General features: G+C 37.6%; 1 protein-coding gene across 2 annotated transcripts in view; it reads left to right on the top strand.

Moving 5' to 3' along the window:
* The window catches only part of ccdc85cb (coiled-coil domain containing 85C, b), a 41,362-nt gene that overhangs the window by 5,229 nt on the left and 22,571 nt on the right, over window positions 1-13,562 (top strand). The gene's annotated exons all lie outside the window — the stretch shown is intronic.

Here is a 13,562-nt window from a genome sequence, read left to right as displayed (position 1 = left end):
AAAAAAATTGGGTCATTGCAAGAACCCATCTGGTATTCATTCTTTCAATTGAAACCATTTTCTCACTCCCAGGAAATGTAATTTGCAAGCAGTTTGCGTTACTTCATGTAAATTTCCCTTGTATTATTTATTTATTTTTATTTTTTTTTTTTAAATGTTGGATTATTTCTTTGAGAGTATGGTATCATTAATATTTTGCTGCATATTATGTATTCTCTGTGTATTGGTGTATTGTCTGTCCTTCCCATAAATCCCCCCCCAATTGTCAGAAATCCCTGTATTAGTTGGTGGTGCATTACTGGGCCTCTTATATTGTGGGGGAGACTTGAGCTTACAGTGTGTACTCAGACAAAGCAGCACTCCATATTGCCAATGCTTTTGTTCCCCAAACAAAGACTGAGGTCTTTGAATGGCCCCTCCAAAAATCCTGCACACAGAAGATATGGCTGCAGGCTGCCCTGATAACTCTTCGATGGTGGGAAATCATTGTAGATCATTGTGGGAGATGCAGTGGGCATCAGTCTGTTGAAGTCAAGAGTAAGAATGTGTTTGGGTATGATGGGTTTTACTATGCATCTCAGGCCTGTTACTAGCCAGCATTGGTATATAGCTATATTTATTTAGTTTTATTTAACCAAAAAGATTTCATAGACCTATATTGGTCAACCAAAAATTTATAGTGCGTCTTTTATTTTTTAATCTTTTCAGTGGAGTTTGTCAGCAGATTGATGAAATTGAGGAAATCGGTGGAGGCGAAAACATCACTGGAAAATATGAGGGATTTAACGTGACCAGAAAAGCACACACTGATTTTTAACAGGGAACTAATGGAGAAAGCATACGTTTCAATTCTCCATATTTTATAGAATGTGGATTTCTTGAGTACAGTAAAAATATAGGCATGCTTCTGTGTCCTTTTCAATTGTCTTTATTTATTTGTGAAACTACCACATCAAGCAATTTATTATTCCAAATACAAAAAAATGGAGGTCTTCAGAACAAGTTTATCACTGAAAAAGTGAAACCCCACTAGCCCAAGGCCCAGCAAAGAATGGTATGATATATATTTTGTTTTTTTTGTTTGTTTTTTTAGTACATAGAAATATGGGTGTGGAAGTATTTGCAAAGTTTAAAAGACAGGAATTTGCTGCTGTGTGCAGTTATGTGATACAGATCTGTTTTAACTGGTGGTTGTCTGTCATTTCTCAGTTGATTGATTTTGCAGCATTCTGAAGAGCTTATCTAAAAATCCAAGCAATAATACAAAAGGCAGTGTTCATGAAAAGCTTTTAGGAGTAATTCCATGCTGGTGACAACTGCTGTGCTGGTAGCAGACCATTTTTCCATGCGTTTCTTAAGAAATAATGGACAAAATTGAATGTCACAGACTTCAGTAACAGCCTGTGTTGAGCAAATGTGTTGAGGCAAGACTGACTGAACTACAGGAAACTATAAAGGACATGAATTTGCATCGTTTTACCACATCCATTTTAACATGATGACGAATAATTGTATTTGTTTTATCAAAATCCCGAATTATTTTCATTATCATGACAAAACAGACGTGTGGTGGGTTTTTGTTTAAATAAAGAATAATTTTATCGAAGTATTAGGAAACTATCCTGGTTGTTTATATCAAGAAAACAAAGTTTAGATGTCCTTGATAGAGCATACCTGTCAGATGAGCAGTCTGAACCATTACATAAAAAAGGGAGCAGAGTATCAAATTGAACTTTACAGTATTTTCTTAGGACACAATAGATCCATGGATCAAATGGTCATCTGATTATTTCAGTATGCATAAAGGAATACAATACAACTCACTTTTCCCTGACCCAGTGCTCAGAATTTTGTCTGAAGGTTGCTACAGTTTTGTACTGTGGCTTTAAGGATAATGTAGCTAACGAACAATGAAAGTGTATGTACACATTTTAATTTTTGTTCAAACCACATGCAAACTGATAATTTATCACATTTAAGTCATTACAATAGTTTATTTTAGACAGCATTAGAGGCCTTGCAAGTGCAAAGGTTAACTTTTAGGTGTTGAATGGGCTTGAGTTGTGTGTAGTGTGGTTTGTTTATTTATTTATTTATTTATTTTTGTTTGTTTGTTTGTTTATTGTGCTAATTGTAGTAACCACAAATTTCAGAACCATTGTAGTAAGCTTGTAAACATTTTAAATCATACCTCGTTTTCTGACAAACCACAAGCTGACAGACACTGTAGCTTCTGGAAAAATTGTAAACATTGTAATTTAAAAAAAAAAAAAGCTTTCAGATGTAATTTTGGTTAAGTGCTCTGGTGGATGAGTTTGGGATGAAGATGAAGCATTGGAATGCATGAAGTATTGGAACTATACATCACAGGAATCTTATTATTTATTTTGGTTAATGTTCTAGACGATGAAGGATTTAAGATCTCGTCTCACTGATGTGATGGCCTACATGGCTGACAACTTGATGTTGACGTCAACTGAAAGCAGGAAGCTTTGTCTCATTCTTTTATTATGCAGCACAATCCAGGATATATGGAGGTTTTTCCAAAGCCTACTTCTTGTCAGAACAGTGTCCAGATCATAGTAAAAAGTACTTCAATCAAAATGCAAATTGGTCCATACTGAATAAAAATTAATTGATGTTAATTGCTTTGTGGCCCACAATATCTTGCAGTGTTTCCTTCTTGGCTTCTTTTGGGATTAGTATTCCTTCATGAAGAATAGTAAGAAACCATTTTATTGTATGAGATGGATCCTCTTGGATGGTGTCAGAGAGGGTGAAGGACAAAGCCCATCTTGGTGGGGCTAGGAGAACTTTTGGCCCGGTAGCTCAAGGTTGAGTTTCTGTAGCTCAAGGTTGAGTCTCTGAATCTGTGGATTTGGCAGCACAAATAAGTTATGTTGCTTGTTGCTAGGATACTTTTTCTGAGTTGAGTGTGCACTCTTGTCTGCTGTCACTTTTTTAGTTTGTTTAAAAACTTCAAAAGCACGTTGAGACCTTGTTTGAAAAAGAAATGCTATGGCCAAGTCTCCTGAACATGCTTGAATAGACTGGAAAGCAGATGTATTTCTGTGAAAGACAGACTTGGAGTAAAAACTGTTACTTTTGCTATATACTCAAGCAATCTGTATTAGGCATCTCTTATTTAGAGGTGTTTCAGGTCAGTTCTTCCCCTTTTGCATAAGCAGTTGGATAGTTGTTAGAACAGTAATGGTAACATAATTAGCAACATATGTATTCTTACATTTAGCCCTTGCTCTCCTTCTTTGGAATGTGCCTTTAAGTGTCAGTACATGTGAACTATTGGGCTCAAAGGCTTGCAACAAGAACAGCTAACAATCTGGATGTGTAAAGCAAGATACAGCCAAGGTACTGAGCACTGACAGAGGAAGAAACAGCTGCTAATGACGACAATAAAATGACTCTTCAACATCAGCATTTTAAATCTCCCACAATCTTCAGATTATAAGAACAGTTTCCTGGTCACCATTGACTTTGATATCAGAAAGTGACAGGAAAGTTCAAAGTGAATGTGGGGAGGGGGGGAGGGGAGCTAAATTGTAAACATGTGCACCACAATATTCATGAATTTTAAAAAAAAGGTTTTTCCTGTGCTTTCGTCTTTTTCATCTTTAATTTATAATGTTTGTATGTAAGTAACTTTAATCTTCTACTCATTCTTGATGGTCTCATGGCGGACACTGTATATATATTTACTTCTTTTTTTAAGTGCCTGTAATGTCATTATAGATCAGTCGTAAGTGTACAAAAGAGTGGTGCAGCTCTACACTGCTCCCATTTGATGGAATAATAAAATTGCTCTTGTCCTTACAGAAGGGTCAAATGTAACAGCAGTAAGGGACATAACCCATGTAAAGCTCCCTCATTAGAAACGGAGGATGAATGGTAGCTGCCCGCTTGTGGCCAGGCTCAGCCTGGCCTGCATCAGTGAAAGATTCATAAACCAGCCTTTACCCCATCTGCAGAGGGAAGTCATGCCTAACAAATGAAGTCACAGCTCACCCAAGGTTTCCACACTGCGGTTATGCGCACGTTTTCTTCCAGGATCGCTGTACCACTGCTAGTGGTGCAAATGAAGACATAGTGGTTGCAGAACCATGGCCCTTCAGTACTGCAATTCCTTTGGTCACAAATGGCTCAAAGACTGAGGGGCAATGCTGAAGCTCCTTGGCCCGAAGTAAACCTGAGGCTAACTTGTCTGACTGAGCAAGATGACTGCCAAAGGTTTGTACAGGACCTCCTGCCAAGCCCCTGGAGAGCCATCAATATAAAAGGCCATCAGTACTAAAGTGTTGCATGAGGGAGGAAGGGAAGGGTACACTTGCATTAGACCTGCTTCCCCTCTGAGTCAGCAGATTGTCTCACAAATGCTTGTGCATCTGGGGTTTTGGAACTGATCTATAATAAAGAACTGGATAGCTGTTAAAATAGGCTGTTTTCAAAAATCTAATCGAGAGTTAAATGGCTCATATACAATGAATCATTGGCAGATTGGTAGTTTCATAATTTCATGTAGGTGGTAGAATGGTAGTTTCATGGTTGATATCATTTAATCCAGTTTTTTTAATTATAGATCACTGAGAGGCTGTAGTGTTCCAAGTACTATACACACCTCATGGTTGAGTTCTGTGTAGAAAAATGTGCCAGCTGAGCCTCACCGTGGGAAATGGTTTGGAGAAGGAGACCACAGCGTTTGAGCAGCTTTCTTCCAGTGGCTGTTGCATAACAATTTTGGACATATAATGGATGGATATCTTTGCATGCAAATATTTTTGTCAAGCCAAATAAGTTCATTTCCAAAGAAAACCTTTTTATGTATGTGTTTTTATATGCATCCCAAACCCAGTAAGCCACTGAAAGTATCCTTGTATATTTAATCCAAACAAATTTATATTTAACCCAGAAGTCCTGTCGGCATGATGTATGTGTGATGTAGCCTGTTTGTGTTTCTTAAAATATGACCAAGTGTGTGCTTTATGTATCCTTTATGCTCACATTAAAAGGTGAGAATAGGTCTTACCCAGTGGTACCATAGCCCAATGAGGAGTAGAAGAACATTGAGTTGTTTTTGTTGGTTAGTGTGAATTAAATGAATGTGCATATGAAGGGTGTAAATGTTAGTTAATCCAGGAGGGCTCATGGCTTTACATGGAAAACATTCCTAATTTTAAAGGACAATTTAAAGGAGTAAACCATGTCTTTCATTTGGATTGAAAATGTAAGTATTTATTATAACATAAGGACCTGTATTATTGTACCATATGACTCAGTGACTATAGTTTGACTGAGTAAGATGTTCTGGTTCTGAGAGAAAGGTGAGTATAATTTATGGATAAAGATTAATTCATTACTTTCTTGAAACTCCAGTAAAAAATTTGATATGCAGAGCTGGAGTGTAACACTACAAACATTCTAATGTTCATCAGATTTATATTTATGAATCTGTTTCAGATGCCCTGCTAATAACCTAAGGCTATTCAACATCCCTAAATGGCCATTTTTTTCTACTGCACTAACAATGTAAGGTATGAGTTTATGACCCAGCTTCAACTGATTTGATCACATTATTTAGTGCATTTAAAGTGCAGTGCATAAAAACTGGCAACATCCACTGAAATATTGCTTATGTAGATTGAGGCAAGGTTTAGTATTGGATAATTTAGAAAAATGTAAATGGTTTAATATGGGGGGATTTCTTTTCCTTATGACCCCAATATAGAAGATGTATGCTGTGTAAATGCTGTCCCAAGGCATCATCTGTGTTTTCTGTGTTTCTGTACATTTGATTATAGTTTCTGTCCATATTCTCTCATAACACAATTGATTTATGCAGCTGCAACAATTTACAATGCAGCAAAGTTTGCATAAAGGGAACGGTTAACATTACATATTTAATGTCACAGCTCCACTGTTTATGCAAAAGTGTGCAAACCTCAGGTGTCCGAACCTCACGTGTAGTCCTGTCTAAGCAGGCCAAGTGCAGTAAAACCTCCTGATGTTACATTGTATACCTCCACATCTGTTACCAGTGAGCAGGACTGTGGTTTCTGTGGGCCTTGTACAAAATTGTAACTCAGCAGTATAAATGTTGAGTGTGTTACTTGGCTAAATGGTCTAGGAAGCAATAAAGCAACTAATTGTATATTGAAGTCACTTTGGGTTGTGTAACAGCCCAGTGGACAAACGGCTACAATTTCTCTTGTTCTCAAGTTGGTATCAGTTCCCAAGTATTTTAACGTCTTTCTGACATCACTGTCAGAGTGTGCCAGTGCTTCCTAAGGATGAATCATTACACTAATAGATCTGGTTTAGCCAGTGAAACACAGGAAAGACAGGGTAATAACAAAGAATAGGTTGATGACACAGGGAGAGACAGTTGACAGTTCAAAAAACTGGGACAGGAAGGGAGTGGCACAGGTGGAGGGGCAGAGAGTGAGTAGGAAGCAATTACCTTTACAGCAAGCAGCTGCTGGGGGAGAAGCAAAGCGGCTGTCTCAGTTGCAGCAGGAGGAGATTGGACTATACCTCCCTAATACCTGGAGGGATCCAATAAGTAAGGATGAACTAGGACAAAACAAGGCCCTAGAAAACCCATCACTCCCAATGGTAGAGTTCAATATGAGGGAGTTTTGTTGGAAGGAGGTTCAAGGTCATCAGAGTAGCAAGGACACAGTGGTCCCAGGGCCTTAAAAAAATAATACAAGCACCACTGAGGACTTCTTCAAATGCTCTGGGAGATGTGGTTTAATAGTGGTGTAGAGAACAGATTTCCAAAGAACAGAACTCAAAGAACATTGATCAGTTTAGAGCAATCTCACAGTGTGGATATTTAAGCTCTGTTTTTGGCTGACCGGTTTCGCCTGAACAATGCCTACATCAACACATACACACACAAATGTATTCTGTGCCAGTTAAGATGGCTGTGATAGGATGCAGAAAACCTCTGACTAATCTGATGGGAGTCTAGATAGAGTACCCTCACTGTCACAACACTGTCAATCCCAGGAGGAAGGTGGATTCTCCAGGGTCAAGAAAAGTCCATTGCTTGGGCAAAGATAAGCTTCAGGCCAACTAACTTAAGGTCACTGATGCAGAAAAAGGGCAAAGAAGTAGTCAAGTTTTGATTCTTCCTAGATAATCCCACCACTCTGAGACTACTGTCCAGTCTACTATTAAGGAACTTGAAGCTCAACAGTGTGGCTAAATCAGAAAGTTGGATTTACCTGAAGATCTTACGAGGTACAGTCCTGACTGGTGGCCCATCTGAGACACAACATGGTAGTGGTAGTAGTGGTTATGGGATGAGGGGAGGACTAGTTAACTCTTACATTACAGTATGACAGGGCTCAGAGGTAAGATGATGCCATTTGGTTCAGGACGAAGTGTGTACCTGAAACAGACAACTTGCTGAAAAATATCCACACTGCAATTAGCCTTGTAATCAGTCTTGGGGAATAAACGTCTAAAAAATTACATTTGTCTTATTTACTGATAGTTTCACCTCAGTTTTCCCTCTCTCTAATTTAATGTAATGTTCTGTTTATAATGTTGCTATTTTGAGCAAAGTACAACATTGTTACTTTTGTGTTTCTTTTGCAGTGTGCAAAATTTAACACATTCTTTGTTACTTAAGAAAGCAAGATCATCTAAAGTGTAACGTGTAACAAATTATAAAGCAAGCTCATCTAAAGGGTAAAATATGTAACACATTATCTGAACACTGCTCGTGAAAGTGGCCTACAAGGGTGGAGCTATACAGCTTTTTAAAAAATTTCTATTCTAGACTCACATGTAGAGAAAACAGTATATGTTCAACATATACATGATTTTAAAGTAAACCAAAACATGATACACAAGTACTGTCAAAGGTGCTAAACTAAGTGGCCATTTAATGCAACAAAGCATAGTTGGATTAATGTAAAATATGTAAATGAAATGTCAAGTGAAATCAACACTGTGTGGTTTTTTGTATTAGAAAAAAATGCATTTGTATTAGAAAAATAGCCTGTCTCCAATGAATGCTTTGTCAAGGAGTCTCACATTCATCATTTGTTAACTGAAGGGTAGATAAACAGGAACTGCAAGAGGATTTTAATACCTGCTCATTATCTTTAGATGCTTGAGCAACGTTTATTTATACCTTTAGTGTATGTGTCTGCATAACTTTTTTTTTTTTTTTTTTAATTCAGGGATTTTTTTTTTTTAGATTCAGTGTCACAACAGTACTTAACCGTGTGTTCAGTAGTGCTAGTCTCATCAGTGTCGGACAGTGCCTTGGATGACGGTACTGGGGAGACAATTTTGTTTCAGCAGGTTTCTCTTTTGTAAAAATTCTTTGCATACATGATTTTTGTGAACTCTTTCAAAAAACAAACAAACTTGTTTGCTCCAGGACTAAAGGGTGTGAACTGACAGTGGTGCTATATGCTGATTCTAGCCACAGATTTCAGCAATTATGTTTTGCAGAGAAATATGTTTCAGATGAGACAGCCAGCCCTAGAGAAATAAAACTGAGAACCACATGGAAAGCTGAGCACCAGATCTAGCATTTCTAAATTGCAAAATTTCCTAAAAGTACAATTCACTGTTTATAAGAGTAACCTTTTAAATAGTATTGCAGAAAACATTGACATTATTCATATTTACAGTATATTCACTTCATTTTGTTGATTTCACATATTGATTATTAGTGGTTTGCTATATAATTACTATTTCAAACCAAATAATATATTGCTACCTATGTGTTAACTGTCAAAAAATATAATGAGAGTAATATGAAAGAGCAATATTACAATATTTACATTGTGTAAACTATGGAAAAATATTACCCCTTACCATCTTACATAAATGTATCTATATCATATCTATTCTAGAATTTTGCATAGAGAAACGATCCTTAAAATGTCCTGGGTTTCAAAACAAACAAACAAAATATCCCAAAGAGACACAAGTACTGTCAGGAGTTCAAGAAAAATGCTGCTTAGCAACATGGGAACTTCTAAGGTGAAGAAAGTCCTCACTTTTTTATGTACTATAAATTAGTGTGCATAATTTATGGAGACCTAAGGAATATTTATTTACATATTACTTGTAAAATTACAGGTGCAGTATTTTCATTAGCCTCTTTTCCATATCTCTCTTGTATATTTTGTTAAGTATTCCAATCAGTCATACTTAATACAAATTAAGTTTTGTCTGAGCATCAAATTTGGTTGTTTCAGGGTTTTTTGTATTATTTGATCTTGCTACCAAATTAAGTAATCATGGGAAAAGTAGATCTTAATGTAAATTGTGACAAATCATTTGAAAATATATGTTTTCAAAATTTTTAAAAGTGCCAATTGTCCAATTGGCAAAATAAAACAATGACCAAAACTCATAAAGAGTAGATGCTTAACAGAGGTAATTCTTTATAAAGCCCCTGAAAGAGGGTGCACTGGCTAACTCGGTGATCCTGCATACAACTGTTAAATATGACTGACTTCGGGGGTTTTTTCCACCAGTCAACATCTGTGATTTGAAAAATAAAAACTGCCACTGCAAACAGTGGTTTAAATTCATTTCACAGATCAACACATTCTGGGTTGTTGCTGTTTCCAGAAGTGGAAACACACCAGCAGTGGAATCACTTTAAATGAGAGGGTTTGCAGTATTACTCAAGACAAATGGAGGAGAATTAGAAAAGCCCGAAAGGCACTGCAACTGCCTCCCACTAATCAACATACACATGCACCATTGTGCCATGTATGTACTTGTCTGCACACAGAGCTGGCAGGTAAATATTAGTTTTCAAAAAGAAAAGGTGAGGCAGGTGAAGGAAAATGAGTAGCAGGTAGTTACTTGAATGGGTGGCAATGGAAAGTCAAAGGAAAGTGCTTCGTGATTAATACTTGGAGACATTTTTACAGATCCAAAGGTTCTCCAAAGCTTTTGGGTGGAAACAGAAGGGGAAGGAAAAATGTGAGAAAATCTTAGTTTGTCATCCATTGATGTGTTTCCCACACAGTTGGTTTGCAGTGTATTCAGACATTTGTAGAATAATGATAAATAGTTTTTCTTTTATCTGAGGAGAACACCTCATATTCACATGGGATAGATTTGAATACTGATGTGATTTGTTAATCCAAGCAACATGTTTGCAAAAGTATGTATAATTTAGCACGGAGGAGCACACTGGAATAATGATCCTTGAGATTCTCCTCAGGAGGCAGGTATGAGGCCTTTTCTTTTCCTCCTTCATGTCACAATCACACTTTCCAAAGATGAGAACTCCTTCCTTCGTTCTTTGTTTGATGTTGGTGAAATATAGTCTTCCAAAACAGTTCTTGGATCATATTTGAAGAGTTCAGATTTCAAATTTCAGTGTTTGAACATTAGTCTTAGTAAGGTGATCCTCAGTGCACGTTGGTGTTTCAGTGTTGGTCTTAGTAAGGTGATCCTCAGTGCATGTTGGGAGCTGCTTGCAAGCAGGTTATTGACAGAACATTCTGGATGTTAACAATCTGTTATGTGTATAGTTAGGAGTATACTAGAAAGTCAGCAAAAGTGATGCATCTTGTATTCTCATAGCTCACAGAGATTACTGTTCCCTCAGGTCACAAAGGTAGGTGATGACCTGAGTGGTCAGCACCTACATTTAGAGACAATGCTAAAAATACTGTTTTCAGAAATGTACTGTATACATAGGGTATGAAGAAGGTACCTACCACTGAAATTAAGTAGGATTACTTCCAGATTATTAATTAGGCTATTAGGATTCTAATCCTTTGAATTCTTAAGAGAAAATCATTTAGATTTTAACCCATTTGGTAGTCCTGCTCCCTTCTTGTAGCCTTAGTGCTTTTAGCAACTATATTCTTGCATGAGGTAAATGTAAAAAAATATTTTAAAAGATATTGTTTGGTTAGGCAATCCCTTAGCTATGCATGGTACAAGAAGCCTAGAGTGTGCCAGAAACAATTACGCAAACATTTCACTTATCGTACCTATAAAAAGGTCTTTGAGGTTGTGGTGTTTGATTTATTTTCAGTTGCCAGTCATCCACCTCTTATTGGAGGAAGTTGGTGGAGATGAAGCCATCCATCCTGAGGGTCGGCACATACTGCTGGGCTCCTTACAATCTTTCATCCGATGCTCCCTTGCACTGCCCACACAATAGCTTTGATGCCGTGATGGTTCTCTTGGATCGTTGTTGGCATTTCATGGCATGTTTCTCAGTCTCAGTCTCTCACCTGGACTGTGTTAACTGTGTAAACAGCTATAAAATGTTTGTCTCTTCTTCTGGTATCATAAATATCATTTCAACATCCCTTTTATAAATGTGCTCCTCATGAATTGCTTTTTCTTACACCCTATGTGCACATTCCTGAACTGCCTTTCATCAACATTTAAATATTTAAAATTTATCTGAAGTTTATTTCCTGTGGTAGTCTGAGTGTCTGTGTCAGTTGATAGTTTGGTATTGTAACTGTACTGTTGCAGAATTTGCTTTCCATTGTATGAGGACTTCCTTTTCTTCTCTGTAATGAAGTTCTCATTGTTTGATATATAAGGGTTTTTCCTAGTGAATGAGGTCAGGCAGGATGGAATTCAATATTTCAGAGACCTTTTTTCTTATTCTCCTCCCCTCTCTTCCTACTCCCACATGCAGCAGTAATTGACCCTGACTCCTGCAAGCACACACCCAACTCAGGCTCTCACACCAATCTTTCCACACACCCCTTCCTTCAAAGCAATACACTGACACATTTTTAAATCTCACATGTAGAACCTGCTATTTTGCCACAGGTCCAGAGGAAACATTCAACTACAAATCCTCAGTTTAAATATCTACAAATCCTTATTTTTTGCTAGCCTATATTACAAGGTTATAGGCATTTACCAAAATCTCATAAGAAAGCCTATGACTTTATGAGAGAAAGGAAAAACATTCTTAACATTTGCCTGTGGACCTTCAACATTGTTTTCCAAGTTTGTTTGTTTTTTTACAATTTCTATTGGTCCACTCATCACAAAATCTTCCCTATAATTTAGGGTAGCTAAGAGTAGCTGACATTTTCAAATGGTGTTTAAAAAATAAATTATTGAAGCATTAAAAAAGAGAAGTCATGAGGTTTGTGAAAAGGGACATGCTGACCTTCTGTCCTGCCTGGTACTGAGGTCTTGCTCAGAGCTTGGGTCTCCTCATGCTGGGAGTAGCAGGGTGTCTCACCTTCCCCACCACAGTGAAGAACGCTAACCTCCTGTCGTCTCATGCATGATGCTTCAGAGTAACAGGAACCATTGAAATGGGTCATGGCACTGCTCATGTGATTGAGAGCAACAAAGCAAGAGGGGATGCTTTGTGGATGTGCTGTTCTCATGTGTGCGACTCTCCACCACACACACACACACACACACACAAAATGCACCAGTGTCCCCAGAGAAAAAATAAATAACAACAAAACTAGCTTGCTGCACTTAGTGAACATAAAATATTGTGTGCAGTCTGAAGTATTTATTTGAGGTTAGCAGGTGTGTTTTAGGGTGTGAGTTTTGGCAGAATAAGAGCTGATGTGCTGTGGAATGCACAACAAGCTTTTATCTGGACACAGCTCAGGAGATCCTTCCACCTATTGGATGGCTGCTGTTCCTGAAAGTTAATGGTGTTAAATCTCTGATGGCACATATGAAATTCCCAGTGATTAGATCAGGGGACATTAGCACATGCTCAGTCGCTGTTCCAAACTATCATAGTGATGCTTCACAGATTCTAGGACCCATAGGGTTACAGTGGGGCAGCAGCACAAAGAGCTGTGTTGATGGTACCTGCGGAGGGAGATATCCAATTGCAGATTATGGTCCATATGTAAAACATTTTAAGAATGATGTCATATTGAACATGCATGTACATTTCATAATTAAAATGGTCCCTTCTATATAAAAATGTTGCTAATATACATAGTATTTCTGATTTGAAATACATATTTATATGTTTAATGTATGTGTTAAATGCAAAGTTGAGAAATGTGGCATATAAGAAAAATATACTACATAAAGGGTGCATTAAGTATATAAAAAATGTTTTGTAATAAACATCACGAGATATATAATTTTTAGTGACCTTTGTCTATGGGTGTAGCTATACGTCTCTTGTGAAACGGGTTTGAGTAACAGTGTCTGTGGTTTAACACAAACAAGCACGCCACAAGTGTATTTGGTTCCATCTGGTTGTTGGTTGGGGGGAATCTCTGTGTTAATCTGCGTTGTGCAGAGCCTGCATGGATGTGACCTTCCAAAAGGACCTCTTTCTCTAATCAGCTTGTTTCCTGGCCAAAAAGGATAGCTTCACCTCCCTGTCAAGTACAGAATGCCCCCCCCCCCGAGATGTCTGTGTTGTTATTGTCCATTCAAGATGTGGTTGCACTCCTGGGTTGTGAAAGGCATGTAGTCATGTTCTTGTCATGCATACATGAAGACTATCTGCTGACATATAAATGTGGCTCACATGTTAAGAACCTTGTGGAGACTGCACAACAGAAAGTGATTTAATGCATGTAATT

Source organism: Electrophorus electricus, chromosome 8 (assembly GCF_013358815.1).
Source record: "Electrophorus electricus isolate fEleEle1 chromosome 8, fEleEle1.pri, whole genome shotgun sequence".
In the NCBI taxonomy this organism is placed as follows: domain Eukaryota; kingdom Metazoa; phylum Chordata; class Actinopteri; order Gymnotiformes; family Gymnotidae; genus Electrophorus; species Electrophorus electricus.
The sequence above is the reverse complement of the archived record's forward strand: the minus strand, read 5'-3'. Positions and strand labels throughout refer to the sequence as shown.